Source organism: Canis aureus, chromosome 11, assembly GCF_053574225.1.
Source record: "Canis aureus isolate CA01 chromosome 11, VMU_Caureus_v.1.0, whole genome shotgun sequence".
Lineage (NCBI taxonomy): Eukaryota > Metazoa > Chordata > Mammalia > Carnivora > Canidae > Canis > Canis aureus.
Window position 1 is genome coordinate 12,894,359 of NC_135621.1, and position 25,460 is coordinate 12,919,818.

At 38.6% G+C, this 25,460-nt stretch overlaps 2 long non-coding RNA genes across 2 annotated transcripts in view; one reads left to right on the forward strand and one right to left on the reverse strand.

The window, feature by feature from the left end:
- The window catches only part of LOC144323375 (uncharacterized), a 142,619-nt gene extending 130,737 nt beyond the window's left edge, over window positions 1–11,882 (reverse strand). The window contains exon 1 of the long non-coding RNA XR_013388805.1: window positions 11,547–11,882. This is a non-coding gene — a long non-coding RNA (uncharacterized LOC144323375). The remainder of the gene's footprint in view (window positions 1–11,546) is intronic.
- LOC144323374 (uncharacterized) overlaps window positions 10,245–25,460 on the forward strand; it is a 35,350-nt gene continuing 20,134 nt past the window's right edge. The window contains exons 1-5 of the long non-coding RNA XR_013388803.1: window positions 10,245–11,674; window positions 12,136–12,212; window positions 18,629–18,707; window positions 20,020–20,121; window positions 21,381–21,515. This is a non-coding gene — a long non-coding RNA (uncharacterized LOC144323374). The remainder of the gene's footprint in view (window positions 11,675–12,135; window positions 12,213–18,628; window positions 18,708–20,019; window positions 20,122–21,380; window positions 21,516–25,460) is intronic.

The window sequence follows — 25,460 nt, forward strand, 5'->3', positions numbered from 1 at the left end:
ATATAAAGAAGATCTAAATAAACGAAGGAGTGTATCATGGTCAAGGACTGGGAAACTCAATATTGAAATGATGTCAGTTTTCCTCAAATTGATCTACAGACTCTGTACAATTCCAGTTCAAGGGATCCCTGGGTGGCGCAGCGGTTTGGCGCCTGCCTTTGGCCCAGGGCACGATCCTGGAGACCCGGGATCGAATCCCACGTCGGGCTCCCGGTGCATGGAGCCTGCTTCTCCCTCTGCCTGTGTCTCTGCCTCTCTCTCTCTCAATCTGTGTGTGACTATCATAAATAAATAAAAATTAAAAAAAAATTCCAGTTCAAAATCCCAGTGGCTTTTTTTTTTCAAGTGGAAATTAAAAAGCTGATTCTAAATTTATATGGAAAAGAAACAGGCCAGAAATAGCCAAAACACTCTTGAAGGAGAACAAGTTGGGAAGATTTATTCCAGATATCAAGACTTAACATTAAGACAGTACGATATTGGCATTATTTCCAGGTGAACTATAGATCTAAGTGTGAAAGGTAAAACAATAAAGCCTCTAGGATTTAACACAAAGAGTATCTTTGTGACCTTGAGGCAGGAAAGCAGGAAGAAAAGAGGAAGAAGAAGAAGAAGAAGAAGAAGAAGAAGAAGAAGAAGAAGAAGAAGAAGAAGAAGAAGAAGTAGGAGGAGGAGGAGGAGGAGGAGGAGGAGAAGGAAGAGGAGAAGGAGGAGGAGAAGAAGAAGAAGAAGGAGAAGAAGAAAGGAAAAAAAGAGAGGTTGAGAGAGAGACATATATATGGGGCCATATGCAGCAAAAGCAAAGGCAAAACCAAAAGCAAAACACTTCTGCTGGGAGACAGCCACAACTTAGAAGACACATGACTCCAAAAACAGAAAATGAAAAAACAATGCCCTGTAAAGCGCTCAGTAAAATTACAAATCACAACCAAAACAAATGCTCAATTGGAATTGCATTAAATGCACAGACTATTTTAAAGATAATTGGCATCTTTAGTATGATAGGTAATCTATTAAGTATTTTCCATATGCCTGGCACTGGGCTGAGTGTACTAAACAGATCATTTTATTTAGTCAGATCATTATATACAACTCTCATCCTTGACACAGGAGTTAACAAATATTATTACTCTCCTTTTACAAACAAAAAAGCCACACCTTAGGGGCACCTGGGTGGTGCAATCAGCTGAGCATCTGACTCTTGGTTTCACCTCTGGTAGTGATCTCCAGGTCATAGGATCAGCACTGCCTGGGGCTCTGCACTCAGCATGGACTCTACTTAAGATTCACTCTCCCTCTCACGCCCTGCCCTCCTGCTCATGCTCTCTGTCTCAAATAAACAAATCTGAAAGAAGAAAGAAAGAAAAAAAGGAAAGAAAGAAAGAAAAGAAAGAAAGAAAGAAAGAAAGAAAGAAAGAAAGAAAGAAAGGAAGGAAGGAAGGAAGGAAGAAAGGAAGAAAGAAAGAAAGAAAGAAAGAAAGAAAGAAAGAAAGAAAGAAAGAAAGAAAGAAATTAAGAAAGGAAGGAAGGAAGAAAGAAAGGAAGGAAGAAAGAAAACCAGTCATACCTTAGAGGAATGAAGCAACTGTTCTGAGATGACCCAGGAGAGAATTGGACTCGAGTGGTCAGACCTCAGGCTCCTCACCACATGACACTGTGTAGAAACATGGACTGTACTTTTGCAGATTCAGGCATTATTTTTCTATTCTTAAATAACAGTCCAGAAACTTTTTTTTGTGAGTATGAATTCACATATTAAGTTTGTCTCTAGGTGTTTTATACTTTGGTTGTTTTTTTTTCTTTAAGGTTTTATTTATTTATTCATGAGAGACCCAGAGAGAGAGGCAGAGACACAGGCAGAGAGAGAAGCAGGCTCCCCGAAGGGATACCGAGGGGTACTCAATCCCAGGACTCCAGGATCACAACCTGAGCCAAAGGCAGATGCTCAACCACTGACGCACCCAGGCATCCCTATAGTTTGTTTTTAATTCCAGCTAATTGATATACAATTCGATATTGGTTTCAGGAGTAGAGTTCAGTGGTTCATCATTTACATACAACACCCAGTGCTCATCACAAGTGCCCTAATGCCCATCACTCATCTAGCCCATCTCTCTGTTCCCTCTGTCAACCCTGTTTGTTCTCTATCATTAAGAGTCTCTCATGATTTGTTTCCCTCTCTCTCTCCCCCCCCCCATATATTCATCCATTTTGTTTCTTAAATTCCACATATGAGTGAGATCATATGGTGTTTATCTTTCTCTGACTGACTTATTTCATTTGGCATAATACCCTCTAGTTCCATCCACATTGTTGCAAATGACAAATTTTCATTCTTTTTGATGGCTGAGTAATATTCCGTTTGTGTGTGTGTGTGTGTGTGTGTGTGTACCACATCTTCATTATCCATTTATATCAGTCAACAGACATTTGGGCTTTTTCCATAATTTGGCTATTATTGATAATGCTGCTATAAAAATTGGTATACTTGTGCCCCTTCAAATCAGCATTTTTGCATCCTTTGGGTAAATACCTAGTAGTACAATTGCTGGGTCATTGGGTAGTTCTATTTTTAACGTTTTGAGAAATCTCCATACTGTTTTCCAAAATGGCTGCACCAGTTCCCATTCCCACCAACAGTGTGTTATAGTTTTTGATGCTACTGTGAATAATTGCCTTCTTTCCCTTGTATTTTCTACATGGTTACTGTTGGTGATTGGGAGATTGATTTTTTTTTAATCTTTTATCTGACTACTAAGTGGTCTTAGTTTTTCCAGTTGATTCTCTTGGATATTCCAGGCTGTAAGATGAGGTATGTAAATAATGACAGCTTCCTCTCTTTCTTTCCCCTGACTACATTATTTGCCAATTTGGGGGTATTTTTATGACACAGGGAAAAGTTCACAATGTAATCCTGTGGTGGAGGGGAGTCCTTTAATGCATTCCAGGCAGCAGGAACTCTGTTTTGAGCACGAGGTTATGAAAGAGGTTGGCCATGAAATTAAGAGTAGTGTGACGTGACTATTTGGTGGGGTGCAAATGAAAGAGGTTGGCCAGAAATTAAGAGTAGTGTGACGTGACTATTTGGTGGGGTGCAAATGAGGACAGCAAAAGATGCTAACTTGAAAGGAAAGACAGAAGATCTTGTAGGATGACAAGCCATTAAAAGACCAGCAGGGATGTGACATGAAAAGACTTACATTAAAAAAAAAAAAAATACCCAGTCAGTTATATGGAGGACATGCACTAAAAAAATGGTAGCTCTTTATGGTGAAGCTACACAATGGCCATGAGAGCAAAGTTGAGGTCACAGATTCAGAAAATGGTATCCATTAAAGTGCCATGCCGAAGCTATCACTTCCTCTTCTGAGTTATCAAGGAAGATAAATTGTGACATCTAAGTTATACAGGAAGATAAAGCTGTGTGTTATCCCCTTTCAGCCACAACCTAAGTTCAACCCCTCTTGTGCTCTTTGTTTTCTCTTCTCCCTGACTACATCCCACCTTTAAGACTGCTGTGAGGATTAGATTTGCATCATGACACAACTGAACTACACGGTTCAAAAACTAGTGTGCTAACTCAACAACAACAATAAAACAACCCAATTAAAACATGGGCAAAGGGCGTGAGTAGACATTTCTCCAAAGGACATATGCAGATAGCCTACAAGCATAGGAAAAGATGCTTATCATTAGGGAAATATAAATCAAACCACAATGAGGTACCACTTTGTAACCATTAGGATGACTGTAGTTTTTTTTAAAGAAAAATAACAAATGTTAGCAAAGATGTGGAGAAATTGAAACTGTTTTCATTGCTGGTGGGTATGTCAAATCGTTTAGCCAGTGTAAAAAATAGTTTGGTAGTTCCTCAAAAAAGTTAAACAGAATTACCATATGACCCAGTTAATTCTACTCCTAGATATACACTCAACAGTATTGAAAACAGGTGTTCAAACAAGCACAGGTTACACACATGGTGTGGTCTGAATATTTGTGTCTCCCCAAAATCACATATTGGGATCCTAAGGCGTAATGTTATAATGTTAGAAGGTGGGGCCTTTAGAAAGTGATTAAGTTATGAGGGTAGGGCCCTCAGGAATGGGATTAGTGTCATAAAAGAGAGCCACAGAGTTCCCTAGCCTCTTACACCATATGAGGATACAAGAAGTCTAAGAGCCAAAAAAGGGCCTTCACCCAATCATGCTGACACCCTGATCCCAGATTTGCAGGCTCCACAGCTGAAAGCAATAGATTTCTGTATTTATAAGCCACCCGATCGGTATTTTATTTAGCAGTTCAAATGGACTATGACAACACAGGTTCATAGAAGCCCTATTTACAAGATCTAAAAGGTTGAAACAGCCCAATATCTATTAATGGATAATTATAAACAAAATGTTGTATACACATATAATAGAATATTACTCAGCCACAAAAGGAAATAAAATACTGATATATACGACAACATGAAAAACATTATGCTACATGAAAAAAGCCAAACACAGAAGATTATATATTATATGATTCCTCTTATAATAAGTAACTAGAACAGGTAAATTCACAGTAGGGACAGAGCAAAGATTGGTAGTTGTCAGAGACAGGGAGGAGGGAGAATGAGGGAAAATTACTTAATAGGTATGGGGTTCCCTTTTGGGGTGATGAAAATGTTATGGAACTAAATAGAGATGACAGTTGCACAACATGGTGGATATAGTAATGGTTAATTTCATGTTCATTTTACTTCAATTACATAAATAAATGAAAAATATAATTTCTAATTATTATGAAAGCCTCTTCACAGAAAGTGATTGTGACTGGCTGCTCGAGTTCATAGACCCTTGCCTCAAGTCACCAGTAGCGAACAAAAGGTAGTTTGCGTTAAACCACAGTGGTACCCCTTCCAGAGCATTAATGCCCAGGCATTCTCTCCTATTTCACACCACCAGTAGCCCCAGTGAGAGTGGTGTGTCTCCTATGTAAGTCGCTACCTTTACCTAGCTGAAAACTGCACTGGGGCCCTAGTTTTTTCTTTCCATTGTCTTCTCTTCCCACAGTGCCCCCTGAATACTCCCAACCTTGGGCTAGTTCCATGGGCCTTTTGGAGGCAAAATTTCTCTCTTCGAGTTGCTGAATTTTCTTTGCAATATCTTTAGAGTCCTCACATGCTGTTATACGAAATTATTATGTCTTCTTATGTCTATTAGCCTATAAATTCCGTGATGGCAAGAACCACACTGCTTTGGTTCACCACTATACCCAACACATGGCACAACGAGGAAATTTAGGTGTTTAGATGCCCATCTCGGTAGATCTGGCTTCCCGGTGGCCGAGCATCACAGCATGTGAACAAAAAAGTCAGATGAATTGGTTTTCAGTTTTAACATTTTAACTTTATCATTGTCCTATGTGCGTAGGAGAGGAGATTGACTACAAAAGAGGTAATGCTTCTCTAATATCACCATTCTCCTCTCCAGTCAAAATATCACCTTGGCTCCCTTACCAGTCGATGAAACACAGGCTCTTTCTCAACCTCTTCCACCTGCAGCTCTCCTATGCTGCTCGTTCATTACCATCTGAAGGTAAAAATTCTAGGATATTAATTCAACATGGTTTGAAAAGTGAAATAACATTTCACTTGTTTCTTTCTACTCAGAATTCAAATTGTTTAATTTGTTGTATTAAAAAGAGACAAAGCATTAAACGCCCTCTCACTTCACATTTTTTTTTCTTTTATTCCAGGTGACTCACTTTTGTCCAGTTACTGACTTCCCAGGAAATGTTGCCAGTACTAGACGCTGAGATTGGACTATTTGATTGCTCTATACAAACAAAGCCTTAATCTAGCTGTAAGGCTCAAAGAAAGACTCTACAGGTAATAATTACAGACAAGGGTTGTTCCAAAAGAAAAAGATGTTTTGACACTGTTAAGAATCACCATGTGTAGGTGCCTTCTATGTCAAGTACAATACGTGGGAAGAAGACCAATTTACTAGTCAAGACGGTTTCAGGTTTGAATCTCATCTCTGCCACTTACTGTATGAGCTCGAGCAAGTTACTAAACAGCTCTGAACAGCTGTTAATTTTACCCATATTTGCCAAATGTTACCCAATTTTTGATGCTGCTTTCCTCATCACAATCCATAATTTCCATAAATATACACCTATGATTCCATATATACATAGGTCCCAATGGGAAACAAAACCAGATGTTAATAAGAAAAGAGCATTTTTCAAATACTGTCTGATTCTTGGGAGGCTCAGAAATGATTTTCATAGTAAAATGAATTTAAATCAATTCAATAACTAGCTAGATGATGCCTACCACATTCAAGACACAGGAGAGATCCAAAGATAAATATGATATGGGCTGTGCCCTAAAGCAGCTTACAATCTAGTAAAAACCTGATACTATCAGCCACAGGACAGATCTTATTATTCTAACAAATCCACTTCATCGCAACTGTGGCCTGTTCAGTGGGTCTCACAGAAAAGAGTTCAGACAAAATCAGTTGGAAACAGTATAGGTAATATTGTAGAATCTTTGGGCAGATAATCTTTTTTTTCAGAATAACAAAACAAAATAAAGTTCCCAAATTATCCTGTGGCTGGCTCTGTTGTTTGTGTTCACCAGGTAATAACTCAATTATCCTTTTCAATGTAGATGGCACCATTATTAATGAGACCATAGCAGAGAAGCTTTGGCAAGATTATTTGCACAAGGAGGTATTTCCTTATTTGTACCAAACACGATGACATTTAAGCAACTCGAGGGAAATAAATTTTTACACTGTGCTGGATATTCTGTGCTAAGAATTCTTATGTGGTACACTAGGTAAATTCCATGTAAGATAATTTTCCTTAAGAAACAGAATGTTCACGAAGACATCCTTGTTGATTTTTTTTTTTTTGAAAAGGGTTAATCCAAAATTTGACCTTATAAACAATACCGGCACACTATGAACCAGACACTTGCAATTCACTGTTTTTCTCTGGTATGCTAAGCCCTCTAGGGAGGAGAAGGAATGGAACATCATTTCCTCTCCACAACTAGGTAACTATTAATAGTCCAGCATTCTAATGAAAACCCTAGTGACCTGGAAAAGTTAATATGCCTTTCAGTGTCTTATTTATACCAAAGAAATAACTCAGGATCAAATCCAAGATGTATACACGTTTTTATACACACATACACAACACAGTTCATGGACTTATCCCATTCATGATGAAAGCCAGAAAAAATTAATTACACAGTCTATATTTCTTTTGGTTTTCACATTACATAGCCGATGATTGAGGACGTTGCAAAATAATAAAGTTCTATCAGAAGTGCCTTTAGGAAAATGACAGACCAAATTTTGGAGATATGCAATCAGCTGGGGAAAAAAATCACAGCATTCCTCCTCTGAAAAACTTAATAAAATTCAAAGGTTATGTCAAAAAGTGAAACCAGTAGAATGAAAAATGTAGTCTTAAATAAGTTTAAATATCGGTTATACAGGCATTCCCCCAACTTATGATTGTTCAACTTATGATTTTTTTGACTTTGTAATGGTGTGAAAGCAATATGCGTTTAGCAGAAACTGTATTTTAAAATTTGAATTTTGATATTTTCCTAGGCAAGTTATGTGGTGCAACATTCTCTCGTGACTGTGGTGGGCAGTAGCAGTGAGTGGCAGCTCCCAACCAGGTACGTGATCACGAGGATCAGCAACTGGCACACCTGCAACCCTTCTGTATCCATATGACCATTCTGTTTTTCCGTATGGTATTTAATATATTACATGAGACATTCAACACTTGGTTATAAAATAGCCTTCACGTGAGATGACTTTGTCCAACCATAGGCTAATGTAAGTGTTCTGAGCACATTTAAGGAAGGCTAGATTAAGCTGTGGTGTTCAGTAGTGAGATGTATTAAGTGCTTTTTGGCTTAAGACATTTTCAACTAATGAGGGGCTTATTGGGATGTAAGCCTGTTGTAAGTTGGGGAAGATCTGTATATACGGACATTATTAAAATGATAACATAATTATAATTGGCAGAATGTGTATCACGGTTTACAAGTCTCTTTCCTTTTTTTAGGTGTCCACTTGGACTTCCTTCCAGAAGACTCTCCTGGCTCGTAGACCAGGTTAGGTGCCCTTGCATGTGCTCCTTATCTTAGCATTTGTCAAGTAAGCCTGGCAAGAGTTCTGTAAGATATATGGAGTTTTGATTGTCATGCTACAGATAAGAAAACTGTGTTCAGAGAAACTAAGTGACCTGTCTTACCAAGATCATCAAGCAGAACCAGGAACCAAACTCCTACCAAATGATTCCAAACCCCACACTTTGGCTGCAGGTCACAGGGGAAAGGTCAACCTGTGGGCCTCTCTTCCACTTACTCTAAGACTGAATCTATTAAACATTAAATAGAGAGATGAGCAACTATCTGTTGACTTTGGGCAATAAGCATAGATCATTTGGGTAATAATGCTAAGAACGTATTGAGCACTAGTGCCAAGTGCCAAGCACTTGGCTAGCTGCTTAGTGGGTTCTCCCATCTTATTCTTAAAACCTCCTGTCAGATACAATGATTATCCCCCTTCGTCCACTTCCACACTTTGCAGTTGAAGAAACTGAGGCTCAAGGAGGTAAATGACTGGCCCAAGGTGACACCCCTGGAAAATGACAGAGCAGGCTCTCTACCCGGATTTCTGACTTTTTTTAAAGATTTTATTTTATTCATGATAGACACACACACAGAAAGAAAGGCAGAGACACGGGCAGAGGGAGAAGCAGGCTCCCTGCAGGGAGCCCAATGCAGGACTCAATTCCAGGACCCAGGATCACACCCTGAGCTGAAGGCAGATGCTCAACCACTGAGTCACCCAGGTGCCCCCAGATTTCTGATTCTTGAGTCCACTTGCTTACATACCACAGCTATTACCCACTTCAAGCCCCTCCCCCAAACTTTTTCCTTAGATATTTATTTAAGAGAGAAAAGTATAGGTTACAAGGTAACAGGTGCCCTGAATTATTTTAATAACTATTGAATCTTACCCTTTTTAAAAACATTTAGACATATACTAAGAATTCTCCTCAGATTTGGGTTCACATTCTGATTCAACCACTTAGCAAATGGAAAGACTGTGTTCACGTGGCTGAACCTCCAAAACTCAGTTTTCCCCATTTCATAAAAGGAGCTGATAAGACCAGATGAATAGAGTGGTTGCACCTAAAGTGAAATCACGTATCAGAAACCTCCAATTGTGGAACCCTCTAGACAGAAGTCACTCAATAAATATCAAGCTCAACACCCTCCCTTCCCCTGGGTTCTAGCTTTAAATATAGGTGTAAATCAACCACACATCAGATAACAGAAAAATCTTTCGTTCATTAACTCAGCCATTCACCTCAGAATATTGTTGACCTTTCTTGAATCTCTCCAGTTAAGATTTTAAGATGACAGCTTCCTAAAATTCTTTTTTTTTACATTCTATATATGGATGGCAAAAGCCCCTTGAACATTTTTCTTTGTTTGTTTATACAAGTGCTATATCTTGAAAATAGTATCAATGATGATAGCTACTCTCTTTAGTTCTACAATTATCTATTAAGTGCCTCCTGTGCCAAAAACCACCCCCACGCCCAAGGAGCTCATAGTTTGAGTAAACAAACAGAAGCATAACTAGGACACTGTGTGATAATGGTGCCATAACAGAGGCATGTACCAAGTTCCATGGGAGCAATTAATTCTTTTCAAGGTGTTTGTGACTAGTTCACAGTGGAGGTGACATTTGAGTTCAGCCCCAAAGAATGAGTCACCTGCTCCAAGGCCTGAGGAACATCATCAGAGTCAAATTTCAAGGAGGGTATCTTGTTAAAACTATGACACAAGAATGCCACACCAGAGAAAATACTCTTCTTTTGCTTGGTCCTCATTATTAAAGACAAAAGAATCATGATGACTTTCAGGGTTAATCAGCTAAGTCATTTGATGGTGGTTTTACAAAGCGAATGTGTGGTATTTAACTATCCCAAAGCCACCATTCTGTAGCACTTAGGATTCTGAGCAACGTGAGTTTTTCCTTTGAGGGCTCATATATAATGAATGCATGTTACATTAAAGATTATTGAAGATTGTGAGCCTTCTTTTTAATGTGTTAAGATTGGTAGCTTTTAAAATATTGATGCATTTGTGCAAGTTACTTGACTTGAATTTTACAGTAAACTCAGAAAGGAAAATGTCAAAGTTGAACAAATTTTAAATGCACTCTTTTAAAAAATACATCTTAAAATGGGTAATATTTTGGGATGAATTAGTCCACACATCTCATCCTGGATCTCAAAGTATAAGTAGCTCAAGGGTACAAAATAATAGGATTGAAATAGCAATGAAGGCTTGCAGAAATGCTCCCAGACTTGTTTTTGTTCTATGTGTAACCCATGTTTTCCTACTTTTTGCCTCTAATTGTTCTTCCATGTGTCAGCATATGAACATTTCCTGTGTGCTGACAAATAAGTCTAGTAGCCAATCACATGGCCCCTGCTACTCTCTTCCTATTGCTTTCATCCTTTCACTGTTCACCATGTCCAACAGGCATTGCCATCTCCTACTACAGCTGATGCCATGAAACTGATGTCAGGATGACAAGGCGATTTTAGTGTTACATGGAACAATTGGGAAGAATGTCTCTCTTCCTTTCTTGACTTACTCTCTCAGAGAGACAGGACTGAGGCAGACATCTATGGGCCCCAGAGATGGACACCATTATCAGTACAGTGGCCCTTTCAAGCTTTACTCACAACCTTCCCATACCTCTTTCCATAGGACTCAGACATCAGGCCCTGGGCAGGAGACAAGCTGACTGACAATCCAAATTTCTCTCCTCTGTAATGATTAAAGCTTTGTTTCTGGGTCTAGCTTATGCCTGGCAGCCTTACCTGTCAGAACTAGTCCTCTCCAAAGACACCCTGAGACTGTGTCATAGAGATGCCATTTCCTGAGATAAAGCCAAATTAGTCCTTCAGAGATCACTTAGTTTGGTATTATAGGATTCTTGAACTTATTCTTACTTGCTTTAGTTACTTGATAAGAAGAGGTTAAGCCCCATAACAAACCTTGGAGGAAGCTAATGTGCATTTTTATTTGGTAAAAGGTAAATAAAGAAAGGAAGGAAGGAAGGGCGAAGGGAGAGAAGGAGGGACGAACATAGGGAGGGAGGAAGGTCCTGTCAAAGCCGTACCTTTCCTGAAGTGAATGTTTGGTAGAAATGCTCCATCTCTGTAACCACAATACCTAAATCAGTCTCATTATTTCAAATATTTTGTCCATTTTCCTTAGAAATAGTACCAGCTAGAATTGATATCACATTTTACAAAGCCTTTCCATATGTATTCCTTCATTCCTATAAAATAGAAAGTATTTTGATCTCCATTTTCCAGAAGAGAAAATTAAGCAGTCCCTCACCCCCAACCTCACCGCACTGCCCTCTTCACTACTAAACTTTACCAACTGTTCAAACTACACTGAAAACAGCATTTCCTCCAAGAAGACTCACCTCCATCTTCGGCATCTGTTCCGGTACAGCAGAGTACCAGCTGGCCTGAAGGAGCTTGGGATGGCCAGAGCCCATCAGACGCATCGCCTCAAGCCTAGAGTTGTCCCATTCATTCCCCCCAATGCTGTGTGAGTAATAATATTTTCCATGTATGCCAGGATGCGTAAAAGGCTAAGAAGCACTGCCATGGAGTCACGGCTAAGAGCATGGGTTTCAAAAGCACTTATTAGCTCAGTGACTTTGGGCAGTAATCTAACTCATCCAGTGTTAGTCTGCTCAACTGGAAAATGGAGATAGCAACAGTGAACACTGAGAGAGCACTTACTACCACGAGGTTATCTCATTTGCTTCTCACAATAGTGTTGAGTAGGTAAATCATACAAAGAGGAGGCTGGGGCGCAGGAAGGTGAAAATCACACCTAAGTAGCTTGAACTTAATGTGGACAGTATAAGAGCAGTGACTCAAACTCACGCCCGTATTTGTTTGTAATCACTACACTACCCTGGGATCATAACTGAACCTTCCCCACAGACTTGTTGTAAGGACTAAATTTGATCATCTGTATAAATGATGTTCTTGTTTTCTCAGAATCATAACTGAAGACCAAAACCACCAAGCACTCCTGCCACTGCTCTGCAGGCTGTAGTGAGAGGCATCTCTGAGAGGTAACTAGAGTTACCACCCACTATCATCCCACACACGCTACCTCACCACCCCAGTCAACATACAGGGACTTACAGAACTGCTTCCTGCCCATGTAAGCAAAGCGGATGAAAGACGCTAAGGGAGACAGGTGCTGTGCCCACACTGCTGAGGGAGGGGATATCAATTTCAAAGCCCTCTTTCCTAGAAAGATGGACCCTGCACTTGACATCCCAAGAATTGACTGGGCATACAGGGTAGTTGAAATCAGGAGCCATACCTTGCCATAATTGGAACTACACGGTGGGCAAAGAGGCATTTGCTTCAAAGTTTTACACAACTGGGATGGGGGATCAGCTGGAGACAATGGCTAAATCCATGGTGAAGCCCCCTCAGGCCCTCACCTATGAAATATGGAAACGGTGATGCATTTCCCATGGGACTGTCACAAAGACTACATGAGATAATGTGTGCAAGAGTCCCTCTGCAAAGTGTACCCACAATTAATGTTAGCTCCCTTGCCACGCTTTTGCTACTCAGTGTTTAAAGCCTGGATAAATACTTTGAGTGTGGGAAGAGAGGGGTAGCTTTTCATAATGTCAGATTCAATCTAAAAAGAAAAGTCTGTGTTTGCAAAGTTCTATCTCCTTGGATTACCAGGCAGATTCTGAAATTTATTAACCTTTTTAGTCATTTGTGAGCACCAGCAAGAGAACTTTTTTGAATAATCAAAAAACCCTCTCATTCTGGCAGCTAAATAAAAGGAGGCCAGGTGTTCGGGATTAAAAATGCATTACCCCCACCACTGACTTTCTGGTGATGGTGTCAAGAATTTTCTCTTTCATAATATGTACCATTTCTAAAGTAGAGAAAGAGGTGGGGAAAGTGAACAGAGATAAGAGGACTTTAGGAACCATAGGGGTGGACAGAAACCTGAAGGGTGAAAGTGGCAGACAGAGAGAGGAGAATTCTTTATATTTTAACCATTTATGGTCTTCTTCCCTCCCCTTAAAAATAAACCCTCTTCCTGCCCACAGTGAATTGAGTGGACAATATCTGGGGTTCCACAACACCATTTGTATATCTATTTGAAGGCATGGACATTGTGTATCTTTTGAACAAGATTGGGTAGGCCTTTTAACACTAGATACACAGCCACCAGATTTCCTCTAGAAATGTTTCTAAGAAAAATGCCCCACATCCACAATATCATTTTTTAAAATTAGCCTTAGCCAGGCATGCCTGGCTGGCTCAGTTGGTGGAGCATGCAACGCTTGATCTCAGGGTTGTGGGTTCAAACTCCACATTGGGGGTAGAGATTACTTTAAAATAAAATCTTGAAAAAAAATTATCCTCAGCACAAGGCTAAGACTATTTTCTTGAAGTAAAATTAAGATTATTTCTGGTTGCTAATAATACTAACTGCACACATGTTGAGTGTGTATTCTCTGTGCCAAGCACCATGCTAAGTTTTGACATTCATGGTACCCTTTTGGCAGATGGGGAGATTTTGGCTCAGGAAGCTAGTGGACTGGATCGGGGCCACAGAGCTCATATGTGGTGGAATTAGTATTCAAACCCAGGTCTCATCCAAACCCTGACGTAGTCACCCTTAGGAACCTGTAGTGGCTGCTACTTGAGTACTCAATCTGAGCTCTGACACTGGGCGCCGCAAAGAACACAGGCTATGGGAAAGGCAAGAACTGAGATACAGTGCTGGTTGTTACAGAAAGGAGAGCTGTATTACAAGCCCTTCAGACTTTGTACACAACAGGCTCGTGGAGCACCATGGGGCCATTTTGAGGCCCAAGGATTACTTTGGAAAGCCTTCTGTAATTTCAGAGTTTAATGATATGAAATTAGACCTAGAATCCTCAAACAAACCCATTTCGAAACTACAATACCCCTGGCAATGAACACTTCCATTAAATTTGAGACCATTACGTCTCCATCTCTGTGTGAGGGAAATAGATGCTTTTACGTTAGAACAAATATAAAACATCATTTTCATCCAGTACAATTTCCTGAACTCCTTTTATCCAATTTCCCAATTTTTCAGATATTTGAAACTGAAATAAAGCTTTCCTCTTAGCCCATTTTCTTGTTCACTTTAACTCCGCAACAAAATTATTCTTAGGTTTTATCACTGCCCTATTTCTTAGATAGGATTTGGGTTTCATTATTTCAACTTGGGGTCAAAAATAGAAAAAAAAAATGTTCCAGAAACAGAAGTTTGTTATTTTCCCTATAACATAATCATTGCATCTTTACACCATTGTGCTCAACCCTTGTACATTATATGGGAGATCCTTAAACAATTACAAATCTGCTACAACAATAGTTTCTGGTACTCAGGTAATAAGAAACATCTTTTTTTTAAGATTTTATTTATTTATTCATGAGAGGTACAGAGAGAGTGAGAGGCAGAGGGAGAAGCAGGCTCCATGCAGGGAGCCCAATGCAGGACTCCATCCCGGAACTCCAGGATCACACCCTAAGCCAAAGGCAGACACTCAACCTCTGAGCCACCCAGGCGCCCAGAGAAACATCTTAAAGATGAGAAACACAAGGTATTTACAATAGATTGAGAAATGAAACAACCTAAATATAAGGGAAACATTCCCCAATCTTATGTGAATAAAGATTACATACATCACAATTAGGAAAAGTTTCATATTTTTTAAACATAATAAAATATTTTTAGTCTTTAGGCCAGTATTTTAAAAATCCTTGGTTAAATATATTTATTGTGCATATATGTACATTATATAAGACATTCTCTAAGATGCCATTAGGTTACTGGACAAATAATAAATGCATGTGTCACTAACTTCAAGAATCTTTCAATCTTAAAGGAGAGGTAAGAAATGTGCTTACAATCTATAATATAAAGACGAATGTGATAAGTGCTATAAAGTAAGATTCCTTTTTACTAGTGATATTCCATTGTATGGGTATGCCATAATTTGTTTACTCACTCACCATTTTGATGGACATTTATGTTGCTTTTAGTTTGGGGCTATTACAAATAAAGCTATTTTCAGTATCCATATACAAGTCTTCATATGGACATATGCCTTCATTTCTCTTGTGTTAGTATCTAGCCATGAAGTGACTGAGTCACACAGTAGGTTTATGTTGTGCTTTTTAAATAACTGTCAGGCTATTTGCCAAAATGGTTTATCACTTTGCATTCCCACCAGTATTGTATGAGAATTTCAGTTGTTCCACAACAGAACGTTTGGCATGGTCGCTGCTTTTTAATTTTGGACAGTTGAATAGGTATGTAGTGATATCTTATTATGGTTTTCATTTGCATTTCCCCAATGACTAATAAGTTTTCATGTTTTTATTTGCCACTTTTATAGCTTTTTTGATGAAGTGTCTGGTCAAATCTTTTGCCCATTTTTAAATTATTATTATTATTCTTGAGATTCCAGAGTTCTTTATACATTCTGCATATAAGCTCTTTATCAGGTTTATGACTTACAAATATTTTCCCCACTCTTGAAAAGGGCTTCAAAGAATAGAAGTTCTTTTTTTTTTAAGAGTAGAAGTTCTTAATTTTGATGAAGACTAATATGTCAAATTTTTTAATGGACTGTGCTTTTGACATTGCATTTTAAGAAATTTTTGCCTAACTCAAAGTCACAAAGATTTTCTGTGCTCTCTTCCTGTTTTATAGTTTTACATTTCAGTCTATGATCCATTGTGAGTTAATTTTTTTGTATGTGGTGCAAAATTCATATGGTATGAATTGAAGAGTTTTGGGAAGAAGCTGGGTGTTTTTTTTTCATATTATATATTTAATTGTTTTAACATCATTTGTTGAAAAAGTTATCCTTTTTATCCAAATATCCTTGTCAAAAATCAATTGACCATGTACGTTAGGTCTATTTCTGGGTTCTATTCTGTTCCATTGATTTATTTGTTTACCTAGATGCCAATACCACATTGTCTTAATTACTAAAGTATTATAAAACCCTTGAAGTCAGGAAGTGTAAGTCCTCCAAATTTGTTCTCTTATTTCAAATTATGTAAACTATTCTGAATCCTTTGCATTTCCATATAAACTTTAGAATCAGCTTATTAGTCTCTACAAAACAAAACAAAACAAAACAAAAAAACAAAAAACAAAAAAAACCACGCTGGGATTTTGATTGGGATTGCATTGAATCTATATATTAATTTAGAGACAATATGTCTCTCTATGTTGGTTTTCTTTCATTTCTCTCAGCAATGTTATATAGTTGTCCATGTACCTATCTTTCACATCTTTTTTCAAATAAATCCCCAAATATTTCATATTTTTTGTTATTTCAAATCATTCTTGTTTCAGTGTCTGATTATTCATTGCTAGTACTATATATTGAAATCCAAAGGATTTTCGTATATGATCTAGTATCCTACAGTCTAGCTTAGGTCATTTATTAATTCTGGGAGTTCTTTTATAGATTACATAGGATTTTCTATGCAAATGATCATGTCATCTCTGAATAAAGAGAGTTTTACTCCTTTTTTTCCAATCCAGATAGCTTTCATCTTTTTAGTGCCTGATTGCAAAAAAACTGTGACTCCAAAATCCTACAGTCCTCCCAAAGAACACGAGGTACTAACTCATTGGTGCTAGCACTTTGTAAGAATTCTCAAGCGCAAGAGAAGATGGCTCTCATCAGCAATGACCAGCTGTAGATACCCCAAGTCACGTCAGTACTAGACTTAAGTTTGCTCTTCCATGACTTTGGCTTCCAGCATGTATATATTTACACTTATATATGCATTCAGCATCTTTTTAAAGCTTCCACACTAAGCTTAACTAGCCCATTCTAGAACTAGACCTCCCCAAATCCATTCTAAACTTTCTCCTTTCTATTATGATGAGTTACTCCTCAAAGTAACATCAAAGACAGTTGATGTCTTTGCCAAATGACCTAGGTTGAGTCCATTTTAATTCATCTGATACTTTTCTAATAATATTAAACCTCAAAAAGGAAAGTTTTATCCACTACTTCTCAGAAGGCTCCTTGCACCTTATGCAGATATACCCATCTTTTTTTTTTTTTTTTGATCAACGTAAAACAAAAGCTCTGTTACACACTTTTCTCTAAACAATGGTATCTGTTGGTCTTACATATATTTAAAAGAGACTATTCTAGAGATTGTTCTCAGGTAAAAGGATATCTGCCCCAAGGAAATTTTTAAATTCTAACACTAAAAAATAGAAGCTACTGCCAACTTTCAAATAACAATTTATTCTAATTTTTAAAACTATTACAACTTAAAAAAAAACTATTAGAGCTTAGTCTCAGTGGGCACCCCTCCAAAGAAATTTTTTTCAAAACTAAGAAGAATATTTTAGAAAGATGAATATAACAGTGATTTGAGAAGTAAATGACAATTGGAAAGAAAGGTGAGTCAGGAAGATCAGTTACCAGACTATTTTAATAGCCCAAGTCATATATAATAAGGATGTCACCCAGAACTAATAGTAATAATGGAAAGAAAACAGTGAATGTATGAGATCTTTTTATAGAGAGATTAAATAAGATTTAGAAAATGGACTATGGAGAAAAGGGAGAGAAAGAAATCAAAGATGGCTAACTAGTAGAGAAAATGGTAGACCACTTGCAGAAGAGAATGGTCAATACATAGGAAAATATGATAAGGGGCAAGTCTGAATGGAAAGGTGATCAGTTAGATGGTGGGCATGTTGAGTCTGGCTCCAATGTTGAGAGGCAGTAAGAATTGAAAGAGAGTAGGGATCAGAAAACCTGTCTAGTTGTGGCACTGCCACTGACTCACTGGGAGACAGTGACAGACACTGTGGGAGCTGGCCCAACATTCATTTTCCACTGCACCTTCTTCCTTTTTAGTCTCAAAGAAAACAGATTTAGTTTGACCCAACTTGGTAGACCATGTGCTCCAGAGGAGGCTGGACTCAGCCTCAGGGGGTAAATTCTGATTGGTCTAAGTATCCCCAGGGCATGTCACAAGTCTGACCAATGAAGCATGAAGGAAAGTCATCTGTGTGCTTCAGGGTAGCAAACTCTCACTCTTAAGAAGAGCTATACCACAAGAGATGGTCTGTCCTTTCAGTGGACATTGTCAGATATGAGTGAGACACTAGGAACCACTTACAGCCATCTAACCACCAGGAACTGGCCTGTAAACAGACCAACATGCTGTGGATGGCAGAGCCAGGAGAGAGAGAAAATGGGCCCCTGAGGCTGTCTTTGAACAGCTTTGGAAGATTACACATTTACACCAATTTCATTGGGATTTTTTTTTTTTTTTTTGAAGCTAAAGCCATCCTTACTGACCCAGCAGCTGTGGCCCAAACCAGTTTACTCTGTACACTACCATTTCTTCCTATGTAAATTGACAGTGGTCTCTCCAAGAACTCTTGCATCTCTAACCACCTATGATTTTATTATTACAGGTAAAAATACAGGTCAGAAAGGAAAAATGAACATCTAGAGAAAGATCAAAAATACAGATACAGGAATCATCTATGGAATGTAAGACTTAGAGTCTTGGGGATAAATGAGATTGTCGAGTGAATCTTACTGATTGCTACACATGTTAACAATAACATCTCATTTTATCCACACAACATTCTGCAAGGTGGGCATCATTGCCATTTTCTATGAACAAACCAAGACACAAATGTCAAGAAAAGTATGAACAATGTCCCAGACTCTACGAGATTGTCAGAATTTCAGCACATGTTTCAGACAGGTCAAGAAGGAAGACTAAGAAAAGGTCAAACATCTTGATGACTGGGAGGTTCTTTATGCCTTCAAGACAACCATTGCCAGAAAGTCCTTAGGGATGAAAGCTAGGGTGAACGGAGGGAGTAAAAAGTGAGAGATGTTAAGGAAGTAAAGACCATTTTTATCAGAAGCTTAGCATTCAAAGAAAAGGGAAAGATGAAAAAGTACTGGAAGGGAAGAACAAGTTTGAGAGAAAAATTATTTTCGTTCTTGTTTGAAAGACCCAACCATACTGGTGAGCAGAGAGAAAGGGACCAGTGGAGGAGGAAAGCTGAAGGAACAGGAGAAAGAGGGCCTCTCTGATGGTATAAGTTCTGGAGGACCCAGCAGAGGATGTACTGTTTGCCTTCCCTCTGTTTTCTGCTCCTTGAGCTCCAGTTGACTTGAGGGCTCTGAGAGCCGATCGATGGCCAGACTGAGCTGATGTAATCACTGCTATGAGGTATTAATAATGAATGAACGTTATTTCTTTTATGTGTTATTTTAATAGCCCTTTATAAAAGGATCACTGGAAAAAGACCAACATATCTTTCCAAAGTTTATTTTTAAGATGCATAATTAATACAGAAAAGCATTACTATACAGTAAAAACCAACATTTATCTCATTCTCCTAATAGAATATGACCTACGGAGAAGGAAAAGATGAAAAATATTATTAAAAATAAAATAGTTTTATATACCAAGTCCCAAATTTCACTGGGAAATTTCCTCGACCTACATTACAGGGGGAAAATCCAAACTGAATAACAGAAGATACTATTTAGTAAGAACTTAGTATATGCCAGGCCCTGTGTTAAACAGATCTTACACATTATCCTATCTAATCCTTATAATACCCTATGAGATGGGTTATTAGCATTATTATATGCTGAAGAAACTTAAGCTTAAAGATATTATATCCCAGAGATCCACCTACAGTACTGTTCTCTATGAGTTTTCATAAGTGAAACTGTTATTCATATATACAGAGTGTTAATTATGTTCTAACAAGTGCTGGGTGCTTGCTAGTCTTGTGGCAACTGTGTGAGGTGTCTCTTTCTATTATCTTTATTACAGATGCAAATCTAAGGACCAGAAAATTAGCCACCAGATCCTAGAGGCCATCCTCAAATCAATATGGTCTGATTACCTACAAAGATTTTTAAAAATAAAGTCGAGGTAAGACTCTTTAATTTGAAAATGCTTTATAGGATCATGTAACATATCCAGCAAGTATAAGCCAAATCCTCAATTCCCTGGAAGGAATAAAGTATAGGGTAAATTTCTAAGGATGAAAATGTTGCCTCTAGCACATAAGCTTAGTAGTTAAAAATGTTTGAGTCAAAATTGAACGCCAGTTATGAGACACTAAACTGTGGTGTGTTTAGTACTTTCCCCTTAATAAAATAGTCAGTAGTTGATGTTCCAAAGGAAAGAATGTATTTTGTTCTGTGGTGCAATTCGCTATTAGCTTCCAAATGCACATTGGCTTGGGCCTTTAAAGGGCCCTAGCTCATTAGTTTTCTCTGAATTTAAAAAGTAATAACTAACATAACCAGAGATACTGCAAAGCATCTTTTAGCACCAATGTCATTACTCCATTTAGTAAAAAGAAAAAACATTACATGAAAAACATTTGGAGCCATACTGCCTTGATTTAAATCTAAGCTCTGCTATTTACTTACTTACCTGTGTGACCTTTGATGATTTTCTTATCCTTTCTATGCCTTGTATCCTCAACTGCAAAATAGAGAATGAAGGATGAGGTGATGTGTGCAACCCTGGCGTGTGGTAGCTAAATGTTAGTTGTCATACACGCTTGGATGTTTATAACACCATTGGTGGCGCTCTCAGTTTATTCTTGCCCAACTGGACAAATAAAAATTATAACTTTTTTTTTACAAAGCATGTTTTCAGTGTTATCCTGGGTTATTCTTGCAGGAAAAAAATCCTCTTTGAAAGTCTAATTCCGCCTCTTCTGTTGTTAGGACCAGCTACATCATTTACAGGACCCAGTGATAAAAAATGAAAATGTGGGTCTCCTTGTTCAAAAATTAAGAAATCCAAAATGGCAACAGTGTTAAGCCAAGTGTGGAAACTTTCTCAGCACAGGACTCTGTAACTGCATGGGTCACATGCCCATGAAGCCTGCCTTCCTTGGCACCACTTTCTTTGATGAAAAAATAAGATGCCAAGCTCTCCAGATTCACTCGGTTGTTCATTTATTTCTTGGAATATTTTTTTCTAACCCTACCTTTCCAAGAAGAGATTTAAGATAATTCTCTTTCTATAGATATAGTCTGAGTGAAAATATTCTTCAGAAAACCAACTTCCCATTCCAGGGCAGATTTTTACTAGGTTGTTAAACACAACTAATCTCCTGGAGCATGGAAAAATCAATCTTGGAATTAATAAGGATTCGTTCTGTTCGGTGATAGGCTCAGAGACTTTTTCCTGGACTGAGAACTGCCCTACTCATCTCTACACAGGGGCAAAGCGTCAATGAAGCCTGAGGCACCGGGGCAATTCTTCACCTCTGACCCACAGCATGAGTCCTAAACTACCACCTAAAGGTTATTATTCCCATTGGGAGAGCCAACTCAAGTTTTTAATATGCTTTTCCCCTTGTGGTTTTTCTCAAGTTGATCCCTAGATATCATTCAATGGTATTCAAGACTGAAATTTATTAACAGTAGTTCTATATCAATATTAGGTTACCAGTGTTAATCCCTATTGAACATTAAGAGAAACACCAAGCCCCCTTCTTAATGAAGAGCCTTGATTTTATTAGGTTCAAATAGCAAAGAAGGATAAGACTACACATAAGTATAGTGTCTTTTATTTCAGAAACACCTAGTGCTTAGCCTGGATTTATCCCATATGTCCTTCCTATGGACTATATAGCAAGGAGAAACTCAATCTGTAAAAGACCCAGATGTTCACTCAATCTCCTCTGAAACTTCCTTGAACTGATAGCTAGTGAAGAGTTGCCATTTGTTTAATTCATTTGCTCCGTTATTTTAACTTAAACACCCTTCAAAATTCCCAGAAGTCTTGAATCTCCAGGAATTGTCTGCAAGTAAGGCAACCCTAGTTTTTGCAAGTATTGACAGATATTAATAACAAAAATATAGTAATACTTGCTTAAATTAGCTCATTTTCTAACGTTGCTATTTATCAGCATTTGAATTTGAGCTGTGGTTGGCTAGGCCAAAGTCAGGAAGCCAGACAGCCCTGTAATCAGATCATGGAATAGGGCCAGGTGTCAGTTATTGAAGCCAAAGAAATATACAATCTTGAGTCCAAAAGTAGACCCAAAACTATGAGGATAAGCAGATTAGAAGAACCAAGCAAGCAGTCCATGTGTAAATGGTGCCACATTGTACAGTGTAGAACCTTTACAACCTGATCAACCATGACTCGAGAAGGCATTAGAGGGAAATTAGTACTCAGGACAAATAGCAATCTCTACAAGGATGGTGGTATCTGTAGGACATGTTGGTTATTGCAAAACAAGGTCAAAACTTAAGTACTCAGGAACTGGATCACAAAGATTAGAGCAGATTACAAGGGAGTTAAAGCTACCTCAAAAAGCTACTGACCCAGAACTTCTTATAGTGACCTGCTTAGGAATAAGATTAGGCCCACGAACTGGGCTTGAATGAATTTATAGATAAAGAGATTAGTGACAGTGGTGTCAGCTCACATCAGCTCAAGAGAGCCAATTGTTAACATACAAGGAATTTTGGGCAGCCCGGGTGGCTCAGCAGTTCAGCGCCACCTTCAGCCCAGGGCTGATCCTAGAGACCCAGGATAGAGTCCCACGAGTCCCATGTCGGGCTCCCTGCAGGGAGCCTGCTTCTCCCTCTGCCTGTGTCTCTGCCTCTTTCTCTCTCTGTGTCTTTCATGAATAAGTAAATAAAATGTGTGTGTGTGTGTGTGTGTGTATGGAATTTTGTAAGCCAGATGTTAAACACAACCATTATTAAAAATTAAATTATATAAACATATAACTAAAGACATATTAAACACAAAGGTAATAAACACTCAAAGCTCATCCCTTCCTAATTACTTCACCATGTTTTACTATTAGCTGTGGTTTTGAAGTTCTTTATGTCTGCTGTAACTGTGTGGTGGAAATATTTTAAACTGGCATGATACTTAGTGAATCTCTTCCCACTTTCATGTTCAGTAAATGTCACATTGGTGGCTTGAGATTGGCCATTACAGGAGCATGTACACCATGGAAATCGAAAAGCACAACAGATCAGGGCTTTCTGTGGGGACCTGGAAGAAGGAGGTAACTGTTAAACTTGTACTGGCAAGTCACTGGTTAGTGTCTCCAGTACAGAGTTACAACACTGAAAAGTGTCATACCAATGGAGGTGAAGAGGATAAAGGATTCTGCGACTGCTATTTGCAAATCCCAACCCAAAATATAACAGTCTTCATGATGTGATCCCAATTTACCTGTCTAGATTTAACCCATACCCCCTATTCTCTGCCCCCCTCAAGAATCTCCCCGATAATATACCATGTTTTCTCACACCTCCGTTTATTCAACATGACATTTACCAAGCTCCTACTTAATACTTGGCACTGTGCTCTGGATTGAGGAATCAGAGATGTAAGAAATCCTTCCTCCCCCAAGTAGTTCATAGAAAGAAAGGGAAACAACAAAGAATGCTTCACATAGGGCATAAGTGCTGTGACAGAGGCAGATGTGTGCATGTGCTTTGTGGAAAGGTGACCTTGAGGAAGTTACTTAGCCTCTCTGAACCTGTTTTCTCATCTACAAAATGAGATCCCTCCCTCACAGAGTTATTTTGAGGATTGAATGAAATAAGGAATGCAAGGCATTTAGCCCGATTTTTTGCAACATTCGTCTTTATATTAAGCACCCAAGTGAAAAAGGGAATAAGGAATATTATTGATAGAGAAAATGGTGCATGCAAATTCTAGATGCATAAAAGATTATAATGCGTTTCTCCAACTGCATTTTTAAAAATATGACTGTAGCCCAAAATAATAGGGAAGTGGGAATTTACCCTCTTGCCAAAAAAATAGCCACTTCTTTTTTTTTTTTTAAGATTTTATTTATTTATTCATGAGAGAAACAGAGAGAGAGGCAGAGACATAGGCAGAGGGAGAAACAGGCTCCATGCAGGGAACCCAATGTGGGCCTCGATCCCAGGACCCCAGGATCACGACCTGAGACAAAGGGAGACAGATGCTCAACCACTGAGCCACCCAGGTGCCCTCAAATAGCCACTTCTTTAACTTTCTGTAACTATCACTCCCAGTTGTCAGACCCGAGATCCATCTTACACTCCTTCTTCCACCCACTCCTACATCCACTCAATCACTAAGTCCTGCAGAGGAGTGCCTCTCAACCAACTGTAATGAGGTCCACTTTGTATTGCTTGCCCATATGGTCCAATACTTGGATAAAATACAGTAAAAATTAATTACTGGGTAAATGAAATAAAAAGCAAAGATCTACAAAATATAATCCAAGTTTTTCATTATTAGATTTAACAGGTAACTGTTAAATCCTTTAACTTGCCACAAAAGTTTCTAAATTCTTTCTGTCGATTTCTGTATTTATCTCATAGCAGACTAGTAACCATCAGTTCACAGACAGTCACCGGTTCAGGAACCCTACTTGGAAAAGTGTTGCTACAGAACACAATACATCCTTAGCATTTCTAAGCTTTCCTTCCTTAGTTCAGCCTTAAGGCCTTCATCATCTCTCTTCCAAATAACAACCTCAAAATGGCCTCACAACCTCCCTTATCTTGCATCCCTCCAATCCATTCTCCACATTATAGCCAACCAGATCTTTGTAAATCCCAAACCTAATTACATTCTCTTCCATCGAAACTCTGTCAGTTATTTCCCATTGCCTTCAGGACAGAGCCTAGAACTCCTCCATCTGACCTCTGCCTCCTTTTCCAGTCTTTTCTCACTAAACATCATCCTCCACTGCCCCACCACGCACGTGTGCACACACACAGTCTTACACTCTGTGCTACGGGTATACCAAACGACATGCAGGTCCACAAGCACGGCTAGCTGTGTCACACCTCCATGCCTTTACTCACATTAATGCCTCTACCTGAAACACCTTTCTCCATCTTCACAAAAGAAGAAGGAGAAGAACAAAAAAATCTACTTACCTTCAAGATTCAGTTCAAGGGTCATATCTTCTATGAAACTTTTTCTGATTCCATCTCCCTGCTCAACCCCTGCCTCAGGGACCTAACACTCATTCCTTTGTGCATTCACTGCCTCCTTAACACATTGATAACTATAGCACGTATCACACGTATTTATGTCTATTTACCTCCCTAGACTATGAGTTGCTCTTGCACGGACACCATGTCTAGACTTCTTTGATTATTTCCCTAGCACTTAGACTACACAGTTTTCAACATCTTCTTGGCCCTTGTGAGTAGAAGGTTGGATGGACTAGGATGGAATAGATGGACAGATAGGTGGGCGGATGGACAGACAAA